This window comes from Saimiri boliviensis, chromosome 15 (assembly GCF_048565385.1).
Source record: "Saimiri boliviensis isolate mSaiBol1 chromosome 15, mSaiBol1.pri, whole genome shotgun sequence".
Taxonomy (NCBI): Eukaryota; Metazoa; Chordata; class Mammalia; order Primates; family Cebidae; genus Saimiri; species Saimiri boliviensis.
The window spans coordinates 46,391,590-46,406,726 of record NC_133463.1 but is presented as its reverse complement, the minus strand read 5'-3'; positions in this window follow the sequence as shown (position 1 = coordinate 46,406,726).

The window sequence follows — 15,137 nt, the reverse complement described above, 5'->3', positions numbered from 1 at the left end:
ATTGCTGAAACCTAATAAGGCATGTTAGAGGACATCTATCCACTTTTTGTATGTTTATAGTGGAGTTTTTAGGGGAAGATAACACTTTCTCCAACATACCAGATCAAGGCCATTCCCCTCTTTCAATATGTCCTAGAGAGACTTGACAGCAGATCTCTGCTGAGAGTTGAAGCAGAAAACTAGGAAAATGCTGGACACCAGGTGGCACTATGGTGTACCTCCTGTAGGATTTCCAGGTGCAGTAAAGACTATTGAAAAGGCTGTACATCATATGAAGCCATTAGGAATGAATGGACAGCAAATGTATTATGTTTCCCGCTCAACTCCAGGAAGCTGTGTCTTAGAAAAATATGGTTACATTTCAACAAGGATTAAAAAATTCAAGTTAAGTAGGAGGACTTGAAAGATGAGTTTATGACAGTAGGAGGAAATTGTACAGTACGCAAAATTTATTGCAGAAAGTTGTTGAACTAATATTGCCTAAGGGGCAAGTGGAGTATTAGAAACAGGCCTTGCTCTGAAAATCGAGCCTGTTGGCTAATTCACAACTTGAAAGGCAAAGCATTTTTTTTCTGTTTTTAAACTATATTAAGGATAGAAAGATAATTATACCTATTTTATGAATCATTGCTAAAATAATGTTAAATGAAACAATGGTTGAAACATTGAAGGTATTCAATAATTGCTGCATATTTAAATATTATTGCTGAATGCCATTATTGCCGTTTAAAAAATATGATGCTTATGGTTAAATACAAAAAAATAAATGTCCAGGACTGTACAATTATTGCTGCACTGGTTAATTTTTCATGCAGCCACTGTTTGTTTTGGTTTGTTCTTATTTTGAAACTAATTCATACTGAAATTTGGACTGAATTGTTGGTGTGATAAATTTAAATTACACAATGTGTCCTAGGCTCTAAAGAGGCCTTTCAAGGTACAGAGCTCATCATATCTAATTGTTACAATATAGCAAAAGAAGTATTATGGTAAGACATTTGGCCAGAGATAGTAATCCTCACCAAACACTCCTGCTACTCGTCATCTCTCAGCAAACTTAATAAATCAGGAACATATCAACAATTCTGGCACAGGTTCTATGCTCATAACTGATTTCTGGGTCAAAGCATAGAAGACCAGTTTGCAAAATTTAATCAATGATTGTATTTAACACCATGAGAGTTACTGATGAACTTGACGAAAATAGTTTTATGAATAGAAAAGAATTGGAAAAATCACAGACATACAGATGAAGGAGGGTTTTTTAATTGTGAAGTTGAGCAGAGAAATGGACAGTAGCAATTTTGGAAAGCGAGATCAAAGGATTACTACTTTTTAACTACAAGAGAAGTATCATGTTATACTCTGACGGAAATTTTTCAGTAGAGAAGATCAAATAAAGAAAAATATAAAATAAAAAGAACTATGCCTGCTGTACAGCTTCCCTATCTGGGAATATTCATCATGTGTTTCTGATGTTTGGACATCTGGGGCCTTGCTGACACTGAAAAGCCTGCCCCTTTCAGGGCTAGCCAGCTCCTGGAGATAGTAAACAGCTTACTTGCTGGAGCCTACCATTCTCTTCACCTCCTTTATCAGGCTCTTACACTGTGTGCCACCATTCCTCTGCCCCAATCACTCCAGTATCTGGAGACAGCTTCTACACTCCAGACGCTGCTGAAATTATTCCAACTGGCCAATCCTTGACCTGTTTAAACTGTCTCAACTGTTTCTTCTCACAGAAACCAATGGATTCTCCTGCTGAAGAATCATGTGGAAGGCTGCTGCCTCTACCCTTGGTGGTTGACCTCGGTTTACCATTGATCCCAGCAGTCAAGAAGGTGAGATAGATGTGGAGGGAGAAGTGTGAGGACAAGCTGAAATCCACAGCCCCCCACCTCCATAAATCTTTCACTGCATCTAATCACAAAGACCTTCAAAAAGAGATGGCAACAATTTACTTTTGACTTTTAAAACTTATGTGAATTTCTTGCTAACTCTAATTCAGAATCATAAAATTAAGGAAATTCTTCAAAACATATCAACTGAAACTATCACAACCACCTTCCAGTTTTACAAGACACGTCCTAGAATTAACATATACATTTCCATTTGTAGCCCATTGGGCAGAACCAGCCATGTAAGCTCCCATAACTACAAGAGGCTAGGAAATGTGAGAAACCTTATGGACATTAATTCAGCAATCATTAAATGTCCTTGCCACATCTACTATGTCAGGAGGAAACATTTATAGATTTCAGTGTACAACAATTTGTTTGAGTTGTCAACTTGATTTCTAACAAAAATATTTTGTTTGAGTATATATATTTGTCTTATTAAAAATTTGTTATTAGTATTAGAACTATTGCCACTGTGGCCAAGATTTAAATTGTAACTCTGAAACCTATGGTTTTCACTCAGGTTTTTTTTTTTCAGGGAAAGCCTCTCTATAGAGGAATCTTCATCTCCTTATTCCCTTATGTTTTCCTTAAGAATTATTAGATCTAAGTATTATGAAAGGAGTTTCAAGCATCAAGCTTTCCTAATTGCAGCATTCAGCATCCTTTGAAGTATGGACTCAACTGCATTTTATTTGATGGGTGGAGAGCAAGAAAGAAAGAGAGGAAAATGAAAGATTAAAGAAACCGTGCAAATTAGAAAACTAATAGAGTGCCTCTAAATGTATTCTTGGGGAAAATTTGATATTACCTGGAGTGGAAATATGAGCAATTAGGGAAAAGTATATTTCTTATAGATGAAAGAGTTGGTCATTTTATACTGATGAGTTATTCTGGACATTATACTACTTTTCGTTTAAGGCTATCATGCAATGTCAGTAACAGGAAGCCAACACAAAGCAATTGTGATTACTCCTCAGATGAAAGGAAGAAAGAATTAATTAAAGCTCTTTTCTTCTTAAACAAAGAAAATAAAAAAAGACTTGCTTATTCAGGCAAAGGAAAGTTTCACAAATTTCTGTTGAGATAGCCCAAATTTGTGTACAAGAAAAAATTAGTACATGGTTTGATTCTATTTGAGATTAATATTAAACATTATTGCAGCATAAAATTGATGGCTCTTCTGATAATTACTCTTTCAGTATATATAAAAAATAAATACAGCAACATCAATTTAGAGTTATTGCTGAAACTTTCTTCACTCTCATCTAGTACAGCATTAACTTGGTGACCGTCAAGATACTTTATTTTCTAGGAAATCTGAACTGGAAGTCACAAGCTCTAGAATCTGGTCTTGACTCTGACTATGTGTGTGATCTTGGGCAAGCCCTTAAATTTTTTGAACTTTGCTTTTCTCACCTGGAAAATTATCTATTTTGATGTGATATTCTCTATAGAGGCATGTCCAATGAATACATAAGGCAAGCCACATATGTAGTTTTAAATTTTATAGTAGCCACACTTTAAAAAGTCAAAAGAAAAAGATAACATTAATTTAAAACATATCATTTTGAACAAGTATATCAAAAATGATATTATTTCTACAAGTAATCAAAATTTCACATACAAAATTTGTATAAAATACAAAATTTCACATTATTTTACTTTGCAATCGTATTACTTTTATATCACATTTAATTTTGAAGGTTAAATTTTATTGGAAATACTTGATCTGTATTTAGATTAAATAAAATGTACAGTCAAAAAAGTAGATTCCTAATATACTGAAAAAATTTCTAATAACAGTAAGATATTAGTTTTATAATTTAAATGAAAGTAAAAATCTACTCCATGAATAATTCAATGTCAAAAAATTAGGTAACATAGACAAAATAAAGTGTTACGTGTAAAACCTAGCAAGACTGAATCATGAAGACAAAAATTTTAACAGCCCAACAAAGAATAGGGAGATTAAATCAGTAACAATGTCTTCCATCAAAGAAAAGCCCAGGACCTGATGGCCTAATTGCTGATTTCTACTGAACATTTAGAGAAGAACTAATAGAATTTTTCTTCAAAAACAAGATTAAGAGTAGGGAGTACTTCCAAACTCCATTTACAAGGCCAGCACTACCCTCATAACAAAGCCAGACAAAGACACTACAAGAGAAGAAAATCACAGACCAATATCCCTAACGAACATAGATATAAAAATCCTCAACAAAGTACTTCGCATGCTGAATTCAACAACATTTTAAAACGATTATTCACCATAATTAAGCAGGATTTGTCCCATAGATGCAAGTATAATTCAACATAGGCAAATCTATAAATGCGGTACACTACATTAACAAAATGAAAATAAAAACCATATGATCAACTCAATAGATGCAGACAAAGCATCTGAAAAACTCTCAACATATTAAGTGTAGAAGGAATATACAATAAGGATCATATATGACAAGCCAAAGCTAACATCATACTCAACAGTAAAAAGATAAAAGCTTTTCCTCTGAGATGAGGACAAGACAAAGGTGCCTGTTCTCACTTCTATTTGACATAGTGCTGGAATTAGGCAAGAGAAAGAAATAAAAGGCATTTATGTTGGTAAGAAAGAAGTTAAATGGTTTGTTTGCAGACAACATGACATTATGTATAGACAACCTTAACAACTCCTTGAAAAAACTGTTAGAACCAATAAACATATTCAATAAGTTGCAGGATGTGAAATCAACATACAAGTTGAGTAGCATTTCTATAACCTAACAATGAACTATTTGTAAAAGAAATTCAGAAAATAATCCCCAACCTTATACATAAATGCTACCAAAAAAAAAAAAAAAAAAAAAAAAAAAAAAAAAAAAAAAACCAACCAAACAAACAAACAAACAAAAACCTTAAGAATAAGTTTAACCAGCCAGGTGCTGTGGTTCACACTCATAATCCCAGCACTTTGGGAGGCTGAGGCGGGCGGATCACGAGGTCAAGAGATCGAGACCATCCTGGCCAACATGGTGAAACCGTGTCTCTACTAAAAATACAAAAATTAGTTGGAGGCGGTGGCATGCACCTGTAGTCCCAGCTACTCAGGAGGCTGAGGCAGGAGAATTGCTTGAACCCGGGAGGTGGAGGTTGCAGTGAGCTGTGATAGCGCCATTGCAGTCCAGCCTGGCACCTGGTGACACAGCAAGACTCTGTCAAAAAAAAAAAAAAAGAAAGAAAAAGAATAAGTTTAACCAAAGAGGTGAAAGATCTATATGCTGAAAACTGTAAGGCATTGACTAAATAAATTAAAGAGGACACAAATAAATTGAAAGATATACCACATTCATAGAATGAAATAGTTAATATTCTCAAAATGTCCATCCTACCTAAAGCAATGTCCATCAAAATTCCAGTGATATCATTTCACATAAATGAAAAAAATCAATCTTAAACTTTCCATGAAAACAAAAGACAATTCAAATGACCAAAACAATCTTGAATAAAAAGAACAAAGCTGGAAACCTTTTACCTCCTAACTTCAATATATACTATATATAAAGCTATTGAAGTCAAAATAGCAAGGTACTGTCACAGAAACAGATATGTAGATCAACCAAACAAATTAGAGATCCCAGAAATAAATTCTTACATTTATGGCTAATTGATTATTTAAAAAGTTGCCAGGAACACACAATGGGGAAAACAGAGTGTCTTCAATTAGTGATGTTGGGCAATTGGAGAGCCACAGGCAGAGGAATGAAATTTGACTCTTATCTCACACCATATATAAAATCAACTCAAAGTGAATTCAAGATTTAAATATAGACTTAGAACTTAAAACTATTAGAAAAAAAACATATGGAAAAAACTCCATGGCATTGTTCTGGACAATGATATTTTGGTTATAAAGCTGAGAGCACAGGATAACAATAGCAAAAATAGAGAAATGGAATTATGCCAAATTAAAAAGCTTCTTCACAGCCCAACAAAACAAATCAACAGTGTAAAGAGGCAACCTATAGAATGGGAGAAAATATTTGCAAAACATATAATACATCTGATAAGGGGTTAATATCCAACATATGTAAGAAAAAACTCCAACAACTTAACAGTGGGCAAATGGGCAAAGGATCTGAACAGACAGTTCTCCAAAGAAGACATACAAATGGCCAACAGTTATATAGAAAAATGCTGAAAATCACTAATCATCACAGAAATATAAAGTAAACCCACAGAGATATATCTTCTCACAACCATTAGAATGGCTGCTGTCAAAAAGACAAAATAGATCAAATGTTGGAGAGAATGTATAGAAAAGGGAACCTTCACACATTGTTGATGGGAATGTAAATTAGTTATTATGAAAACAGTATGGAGTTTTCTCAAAAATCAAACATAAAACTACCATATAATCCAGCAATTCTACAATTGATTATATATCCAAAGAAAATAAAATCAATATGTCAAAGAAATATCTGCACTCTTATGTTCACTACAGTGTTAATCACATAGTCAAAATGTAAAATCAACCTAAATGTTCGTAAGTGAATAAATGGATAAAGAAAAATGTGGTACATATACTCAAGAAAACACTATTCACTCTTGAAAAGGAAAGAAATCATACTATTTGCAACAACATTAATGAACCTGGAAGACATTGTGCTAAGTGAAATAAACCAAGCACAGATCCAAGATGGTTGATCACTAACAGCTCGGGATTGTAGCTCCCACTGAAAGCGCAAAGAATGAGAGGACGCCACACCTTCACATGAATTCTTGTTGCTCACGCACCAGGAGATTCCCAGCGGAGGAGCCCCACGGGTCGCCAGCGCGACTCTTGTGACCGGCGAGGCGGTTTTGCCGGCGCCTTGGAGCGACGGTTCTTGGTGCAGAGTCGGAAAAGCACCATCAATCTTAATGCCGCTGATTTGGTCGGTGCATTGGGTTGCTCAGATTTCGGCGCTGAGAATCAGTAAGTTGGACGTCCACTCAGAAACCTAATTACAAAGACGGTGAATTCAAAGACCACAGATGGATAAATTTATAACGAAGGGAGGAAAATGGCCAAAAAAGGCTGAGAATGCCCAAGATCAGAACGCCTCTCCCTCAGCTTGGGATAAACCAAGCACAGAAAGGCAAATACCACATGTTCTCATTTATAAATGGAACATTAACAAGTCAAACTTACGAAAGATAGTAGAAGGGTGGGCACCAGAGGCTTTGGAGGGCAGCTGGCTGTCACCCCTTTGATGAACATCTCCAATGAGAAATCAATAACGGCCTGGCATGGATCACCTGAAGTCAGGAGTTTGAGACCAGGCTGGCCAACATGGTGAAACCCTGTCTCTACTAAAGCAGAATTGCTTGAACCAGGACCGGGGAGGCAGAGGTTGCAGTGATCTGAGATCATGCTACTGCACTCCAGCCTGGGCTATACAGCCAGACTCAGTCAAGAAAAAAAAAATTATCCAGGCATGTTGGCACACACCTGTAATCCTATAATCCCAGCTACTTGGGATGCTGAGACAGGAGAATCACTTGAACTCAAGAGGTGGAGATTGCAGTGAGCCAGAATCACGCCACCGTCCTCCAGCCTGGGAGACAGTGAAACTCCGTCTCGAAAAAAAAAAAAGAAAAGAAAAAAGAACTGATGGAAGTTGTACTCAGAAGAAATAAATATTTGAATAGTGCAACAAAGAATGAGATTGAATCAGTAATTATGTCTTCCATCAAAGAAAAACCCAGGAACTGACGGCCTAACAGCTAATTTCCACCAAACATTTAAAGAACTAATACCAATCCTCCTAAGAATCTTTTAAAAATAAGAGTAGGGAGTACTTTCAAACTCCTTTTATGAGGCCAGCATTATCCTGATACAAAGCCAGAGATGCCCATCATCTTATCTAATGGAGATTTAAAATTTCCATTAGACAAGAAGAGTAAGTTCAGGAGGTCTATTGGAGAATATGATCACTATAATTTATTACAATGTATTGTATTCCAGAAAATTAATATCTGACTAGATTTTAAGTCTTCTCTCCCACCAAAATGATAAATATATGAGATAATGCATATGCTAATAAGTTCTATTTAGCCTTATCTACAATGTATATGTATTTTTAAACATATTGTACACAATAAATATATACAATTTTTATTCATCAATTTAAAAAATTCTACTTGCTGGGTTACATTAGCCACTTTTTTTATTATTATTTAATTTTTTAAACATTTTGTTTAGGGGAATGAATGCTCACAGGAACAGGGACTGTATTAGACTGGAGGTGGGGGAAACAGATAAAAATGTAATGTGTACAAAACAAGAAAGAGGATAATGTTAATATCTATCAAATTCTGTGTACTAGTACCATATAAAATTCAAAATGCACAATAAAAGTTCTGTAATAAGAATGTTATGTATTCACAGTTTCTGATCTCAAAGCATTTACAGTCTAGATAGGAAGAGAGGCACATGTATTAGTCCGTTTCTACACTGCTATGATTAACTGCCTGAGACTGGGTAATGTATATAGGAAAGAGTTTTAATTGAGTCACAGTTCCATGTGGCTGAGGAACACTTAAGAAACTTACAATTATGGTAGAAGGTGAAGGGCAGGCAGGCACCTTCTTCACAAGGAAGCAGGAAGGAAAAGGACCAAGGAGGAACTTGCTAAACAAGTCTTTTTTTTTTTTTTTTTTTTTTTTTTTTTTTGGCAACATACCTGTTTATTCACCTGGGTGCAGGTCGGCTAAGACCAAAAAGGGTGTTAGCAAAGGACATTGGGATAGGAGTTGGTTTTATAGGTTTGGGGTGGGCAGTGGAAAGTTACAGAGTAAGATCAGTTACAGCGGTGGGGCTAGGAGCAAGGAGTATACATTACCAGAAGTTGTTACAGTGGCGGCTGGGGGTGAGGCAGAAGAGCAGTTAAGATGACAGGATGGGTGAGAGGTATTCACGTTATCATAAGAACAGTTAAGATGGCAGGGTTGGGTGAAGGGTCATCTCTGGGAAAGCTCTGCTGGGTGATCAGGGACAATGGCAAGCGCAGGCAGGGGGTGGGAGACCATCAGGAGGCAAGCATGTACTGGTTGCCTATGCTGTCATAAGGGTCAGATACTAGAAGTACATGTACTGCCCAGGTGTTCTTTGTTTGGTTTCTCCCCTACTGAAAAATGTGAGACTGCATTATGTGTTTTTGTATTATTTATTGATCCAAAACCCTACTTCACACGGCCTTCTCTTATTTTCTGCCCATTGATAAACCTCTCCCCATATTTTGCAAAGAGAAAATTCACAGGAAAAGTCCACATTATATCAGCTTTCTCATATTGAGAGCTCTGCTATGCCACTGTTGAATTTTTCCCAAGATTCTTGCCCCTAGCTCCCCCTTCAAACTCTGCTTCCTTGGACAGATTTGGCAATAGCTTTGTAAGTGATGTGGACATAATTGCCTACAATAATGAAAACCTACAAGAATTTTTTTTATTTTTTATTTCCCCTTAGGCATATTTAGTATTTTTTCCCCAGGCAGATCATTCTGAGTGTGCGAGTATGTGTGCACATGTGCACATGTTACAAAGACAACTACCATGTAATAAAATACTCAATTTGAAAAAAAAAAAAGGTTGATGCCAAGTCTTTGCTATTGTAAACAGCTCCTCATTGAACATACATGTGCATGTGTACTTACAATAGAATGATTTATAATCTTTTGGGTATAAACCCAGTAATGGGATTGCTGGGTCAAATGGTATTTGTATTTCTAGATCCTTGAGGAATCGCCATACTGACTTCCACAATGGTTGAACTAATTCACACTCCCACAAACAATGAAAAGCATTTCTATTTCTCTACATCCTCTCCAGCATCTGTTGTCTACACATTTTTTAATGATCACCATTCTAACTGGCATGAGATGGTATCTTAATGTGGGTTTGATTTGCATTTCACTAATGACCAGTGCTGATGAGCATTTTTTCATGTTTGTTGGCCACATAAATGTCTTCTTTTGAAATGTGTCTGTTCATATCCTTCGCCTGCTCTTTGAAGGGGTTGTTTGCTTTTTTCTTGCAAATTTGTTTAAGTTCTTTGTAGATTCTGGATATTAGCCCTTTGTCAGATGGGTAGCTTGCAAAATTTTTTTCCCGTTCTGTTGGATTGTTCCTTTTGCTGTGCAGAAGCTCTTAAGTTTAATTAGATCCCATTTGTCTATTTTAGCTTTTGTTACCATTGCTTTTGGTGTTTTAGTAAAAAATATGGAATGCTTCATGAATTTGCATGTCATCCTGAGCAAGAATGTAGATTTTTTTTTTTTAACATTTTGGTATGGGACACTTAATGTGACACTGAGCCTTAATGTGACACTGAGCTACTTAACAAATTTTTAAGTACAAAATATAATGTTGTACAGAGATCTCTAGAACTTATTTATCTTGCATAACTTAAATTTTATCACCATTGAACACCAACTTTCCATTTTCCCTCACTCCAGCCCCTGGCAGATGCTATTTTACATTTTGTTTCTCTGAGTTTGACTATTTTAAATACCTGATATTTGTGGAATCATTCATCACTCTGTAACTGGGTTATTTCACTTAAGATAATGTCCTACAAGTTTATTTATGTTGTCAGATATGTAAGATATCCTTCTTTTTTAAGGATAAATAATATTCCACTTTGTGTTATACACACACACACACACACACACACACACGCATGCATGCATGCATGCACACACATTTTCTGATTCATTCATCCAGTGAAAATTTAGATGGCTTGCATGTCTTAGCTATTGTGAATAATGCTGCAATTAACATTAATGTGCAGATATCTCTTTGAGATCCTGCTTTCAATGATTTTTAATATATTCCCTAAAGTGAGGTTGCTGGATCATATAATAGTCATATTTTAAATTTTTTGCAGACCTTTGTGCTGTTTTCCATAGGGCTTGGGCTTATACATATACCAAAAATGATTAGAGTTCTAATGTCACCACGTACCATCCAACCACCCCTTTAAAAAAAAAAATTCATCCTAACAGATGTGAAGTGATGTCTCATTGTGGTGTTTATTTGCATTTTAAAGCCCACTGCTAGCAGCATAGTCAATGGTGAAAAACTGAAAGTTTTTCCTTTGACATCCAGAAACAAATCAAAGATGCCTACTCTCTCTGCTTCTATTCTATATGGTATGCAAAAAACAAACAAACAAACAAAAAAAAAAAACAAAAAAAAAAAGAAATGAAAGAAAGGAAGAAAGAAGGAAGGAAAGAAGGAAAGAAAGAATGAAAGAAAGAAAGAAAAAGAAAAAAAGAAGAGAGAGAAAGAAAAAGAAGGAAGGAAGGAAAGAAGGAAAGAAAGAAGAGAGAGAGAAAGAAAAGAAAGAGAAAGAGAAAAAGAAAGAAAGGAAGAAAGAAAGAGAAAGAAAGAAAAGGGCATTCAAATAAGAAATGAAGGAGTAAAATTATCTATTTGCCAATGACATAATCTATACATGGAAAACCCCACAAAAATCTTATTAGAACTAATTAACTAACTCAATAAAACATCAGGATATAAAACCAACACACAAAAATCCGTTTCATTTCTATACACTGAAAATGAACTTAGTGCATTGATGAATAAATTAAAGAAGATACAAAATGAAAAGACAGACTGTAGATGAAGTAGAATAATATTGTTAATATTGTTAAGATGACAATAGCATTCAAAGTGATCTACAGATTCAATGCAGCTTCTTTTGAAATACCAGCAATCACTTTTACAGAAATAAAAATGAAACACAATGGAAAGCCCATATCTGGCTGCTGATATTTGATACCCTTATCTGCCGTCCGATAAGGGGTTAATATCCAACATATATAAGAAACTCCTATAACTAAATAGCAAAAGCAAAGCAAAACTAAACAACCCAATTTAAAAATGAGCAAAACACTTTAACGGACATTTCTCCAAAGAAGACATTAAAATGGCCATCAGGTATATGGAAAGATATTACAAACTAAGAGAATATACTCTATCTTGCAAAACAGCACCTCAGTTCTGAAAATGTTGATTTTTCAATATGCTGCAGCTGGGTCTTCAATACCTTATTTATCTGTTATCTGAAACTAGTGCTTTAGGAAAATGAAGTGCAAAATGAGATCAGGAATACTACTGGCATTGCTTTACTTGTTTTAATGTGAAATTTGTGGATGACATTAAGATAAAGTATAAGTTCAAATTTAGATGTGGTCACGGTTGTGCTGCTGCACAAATCATGAATAGAAAGTGCAAATAAAAATCAGATTTGTTGAAGTTTTTATGCTGCAGAGAACAAATTATTGCCCATTTCTCATTGAAAGATTCATAATTTAGTCTGTTTTCCACCAGCAGCTAACATGTCCTCTGCAAGCACGTGACAACTTGGAAACCTGGAATTGTTGGTTCTTGCTACCATATTTGATGCTCAGCAGAGGCAACATCTAGACCAAATTTAGGAAAAGTTTCATTTTCAATGAAGGTTTTTTTTTTTTTTTCTCTCTCCTTGTCTATAAAATTCCGTGTAATAGTGAGTGATAGACTTGGCATCCATCGTATGTAGCAAAATTTACAATCATAACATCTAATTTTAAGTTTAATCGACTTTGCTAATTATTAGTTCCAACACCATGGGAAATGATCTTAACCTCTTTTGGCTTCCATTTCATCACCTTTTCATGGGGAATCAACTTTTTATAATAATTAGAAAGAATGTATTTAAAGTTTCTAGCAAAGTGCATTAAATTGCTTAGGCATTGAACAGATCTTAATTCTCATTATTATTCCACAGAATATTATTCCATAAAAAGCATCCTTGTTTGAGTACATATTTTACTATTGTTTTCTTTGAAAAAAATTATTTTAATAACAAATGGGCTGCTTTGAGGCCTAGTGTTTATTGTAGTTGCTGCATAATTGGGCAATCTATGCTTTGCACTTTTCTAGTTTCCCACCTCACATCATAGTCACTACTATTTTCTACAGTTACTATGAAAATTTTCCAGTAAATGACAATAATTAGTTATTGGCTGTTCCTTACAAATATTACCGATTTTATTATAGAACATGGCTTGATCCTAGATCATTTTTTTTCCTGATTTATCCAGAGAACACAATGTCTGGAAGCTGAATTTCTTTAAGGCGTTTTTTTATCCACACATCATTCAAAAAAATGCATGTGCTGGGCCACACCCTGGGAAATTCTGATTCAGTGGTCCCAGGGTAGGTTTAGGGAGTATATAATTTGAAAATACTCCAGAAATGATTATGATTTGTGGCTCTGATCAATAAAAGCTTAATAAAATCAGTGCAGAAGGAGAACATGGGCTGTTACCAATCTCAACAGCTTTTTCAGTGTCATTCTTGATTCTTGGACACTTGTGCACAGTGTCATAGAGATGAGAATAGAATTTTAATTGAGGTTATATTTCCATGGGAACAAGAAATCCAATGCTCCTTCATATTCGCAGTTATCTGTAAAAAGTTATGCTATTGTTCACTAGAAAACTGCTGCAATGCAGTGAACACTATTGAAGCTAATTTGCTGCTTCACATTGTCTGTAATAGAATGCAGCTTGCACATTTGTAATTGTAGAGAATGATGTATGTGTGCAAGATTTTCCATCTCCATGGATTATCCTTACAAACAAAGATTTTAAAGCTGATGTCCACCACTCTGGATTTTAAAAATAAAGAATTAAAACCAACAGTGAGTAATGACTTTGCCTAAGGTCACACAGCTGGCTGATTTTTTTTTTTTTTTTTTTTTTTTGGTACACTTTACGTAATTAGCTACTATTTGTCTTGCAGGGTAGAGAAATGAATACATTTTACAGAAAGTAACAAACAAAAATTAATTATCAAAGCACAATAGAACTGTCAGCAAATTTCAAAGAGTTTATTATACTTTTCTGATTTCTTTTTTTTTTTTTTTACAAATCCTATAATTATAATAAAACTTACTGGCAACTTGTAAAGGGTAAGGCACAATATAATCCTTTTCTAATTTCCTCTAGCCACCCTCAAGAAGAAAGACATCTTATCAATAATTATTCAATCACAACAGAATAAGAAGAGAGCCTTGGATTTACTGTTATTTTGTTTCCAACCAATATGTAAAACCTATAAAACACACACAAAGTAATAAATAGAATATGTGGTTTTAGAATCCAATTTATTTTAATATAGTCTTTCATAGACATTAACAGAAAATGCTGATTGGAGGGTGAATTGCGAACAAGACAGATACAGATGTGAATATCTTCTTTTCCTTTCTTTTTATGTTCTTATTTAATGTCCAGTACATTCAATAGTATTTATTTACTATATGTAGGTAGAAAGGAAAATACTGTAACAAACAGCTTTGAAACCACCACCATCTTAAGAAACAGAACATTACCTTTGTCTTTGACCATTCTTTCTTTGCCCTAAACTTATTCTAGTTGCTCTCTTCCTTCTGAAATAACAAATACAACAAATTTGGCGTTTATAATTTCCTTGATTTTCTTCATAGTTTTTTCTTGGTGCATCTTTTAAAATTTTATATAATAGAGACTTCACTACTCTATATGTCCTTCTATTGCACGCATTTTTCACTCAAAATATTTTTCTTATTTTCTAGCATGTTTTTGCATAAAGTCCTACTTCATTCGTTTTCACAACTAACACACTACTCTGGATGAATTTACCATTAGTTTTTTTTTTCTATTAGACATTTGCATTTGCCTTTCCAGTTTCTTGCTGTTATAACTGATATTTCTCTATTCATCCTTGTTCATGTCTCCTAGTGTCCATGAGCAAAATGTCTTGAGGGTGTATTTACCTAAGAGTGAAATTGCTGGATTTTAGGACATGTGAACTTCTGCTAGAGATTATGCATTGGTTTAATCTCTAGATTATGCAATGTATTATGCATTTAGGACGTGTAAATCTCTACTAGAGATTATGCATTGGCTTTACAAAGAGAGTATACCAATTGGCATACCCACCAAAAGTGTATGAGAGTTTATATTACTTCACAGCAGGTAAGAGTGAAAACTGATCGCACTGCAGTTTTAATTTGCATTTCTGTGATTCCTAATGATATTAAACATGTTATCAAATGTTCGTTGGTCTTTCCTGATTCCACCTTTGGCTAGTGCCTACTCAATTATTTTGCCCTTTTTCTGCGATATTTGTCTTTTTAAAAACTAACTTATTAGAGCTCTTATTATATTCTGTATTCTGATTCTCAGT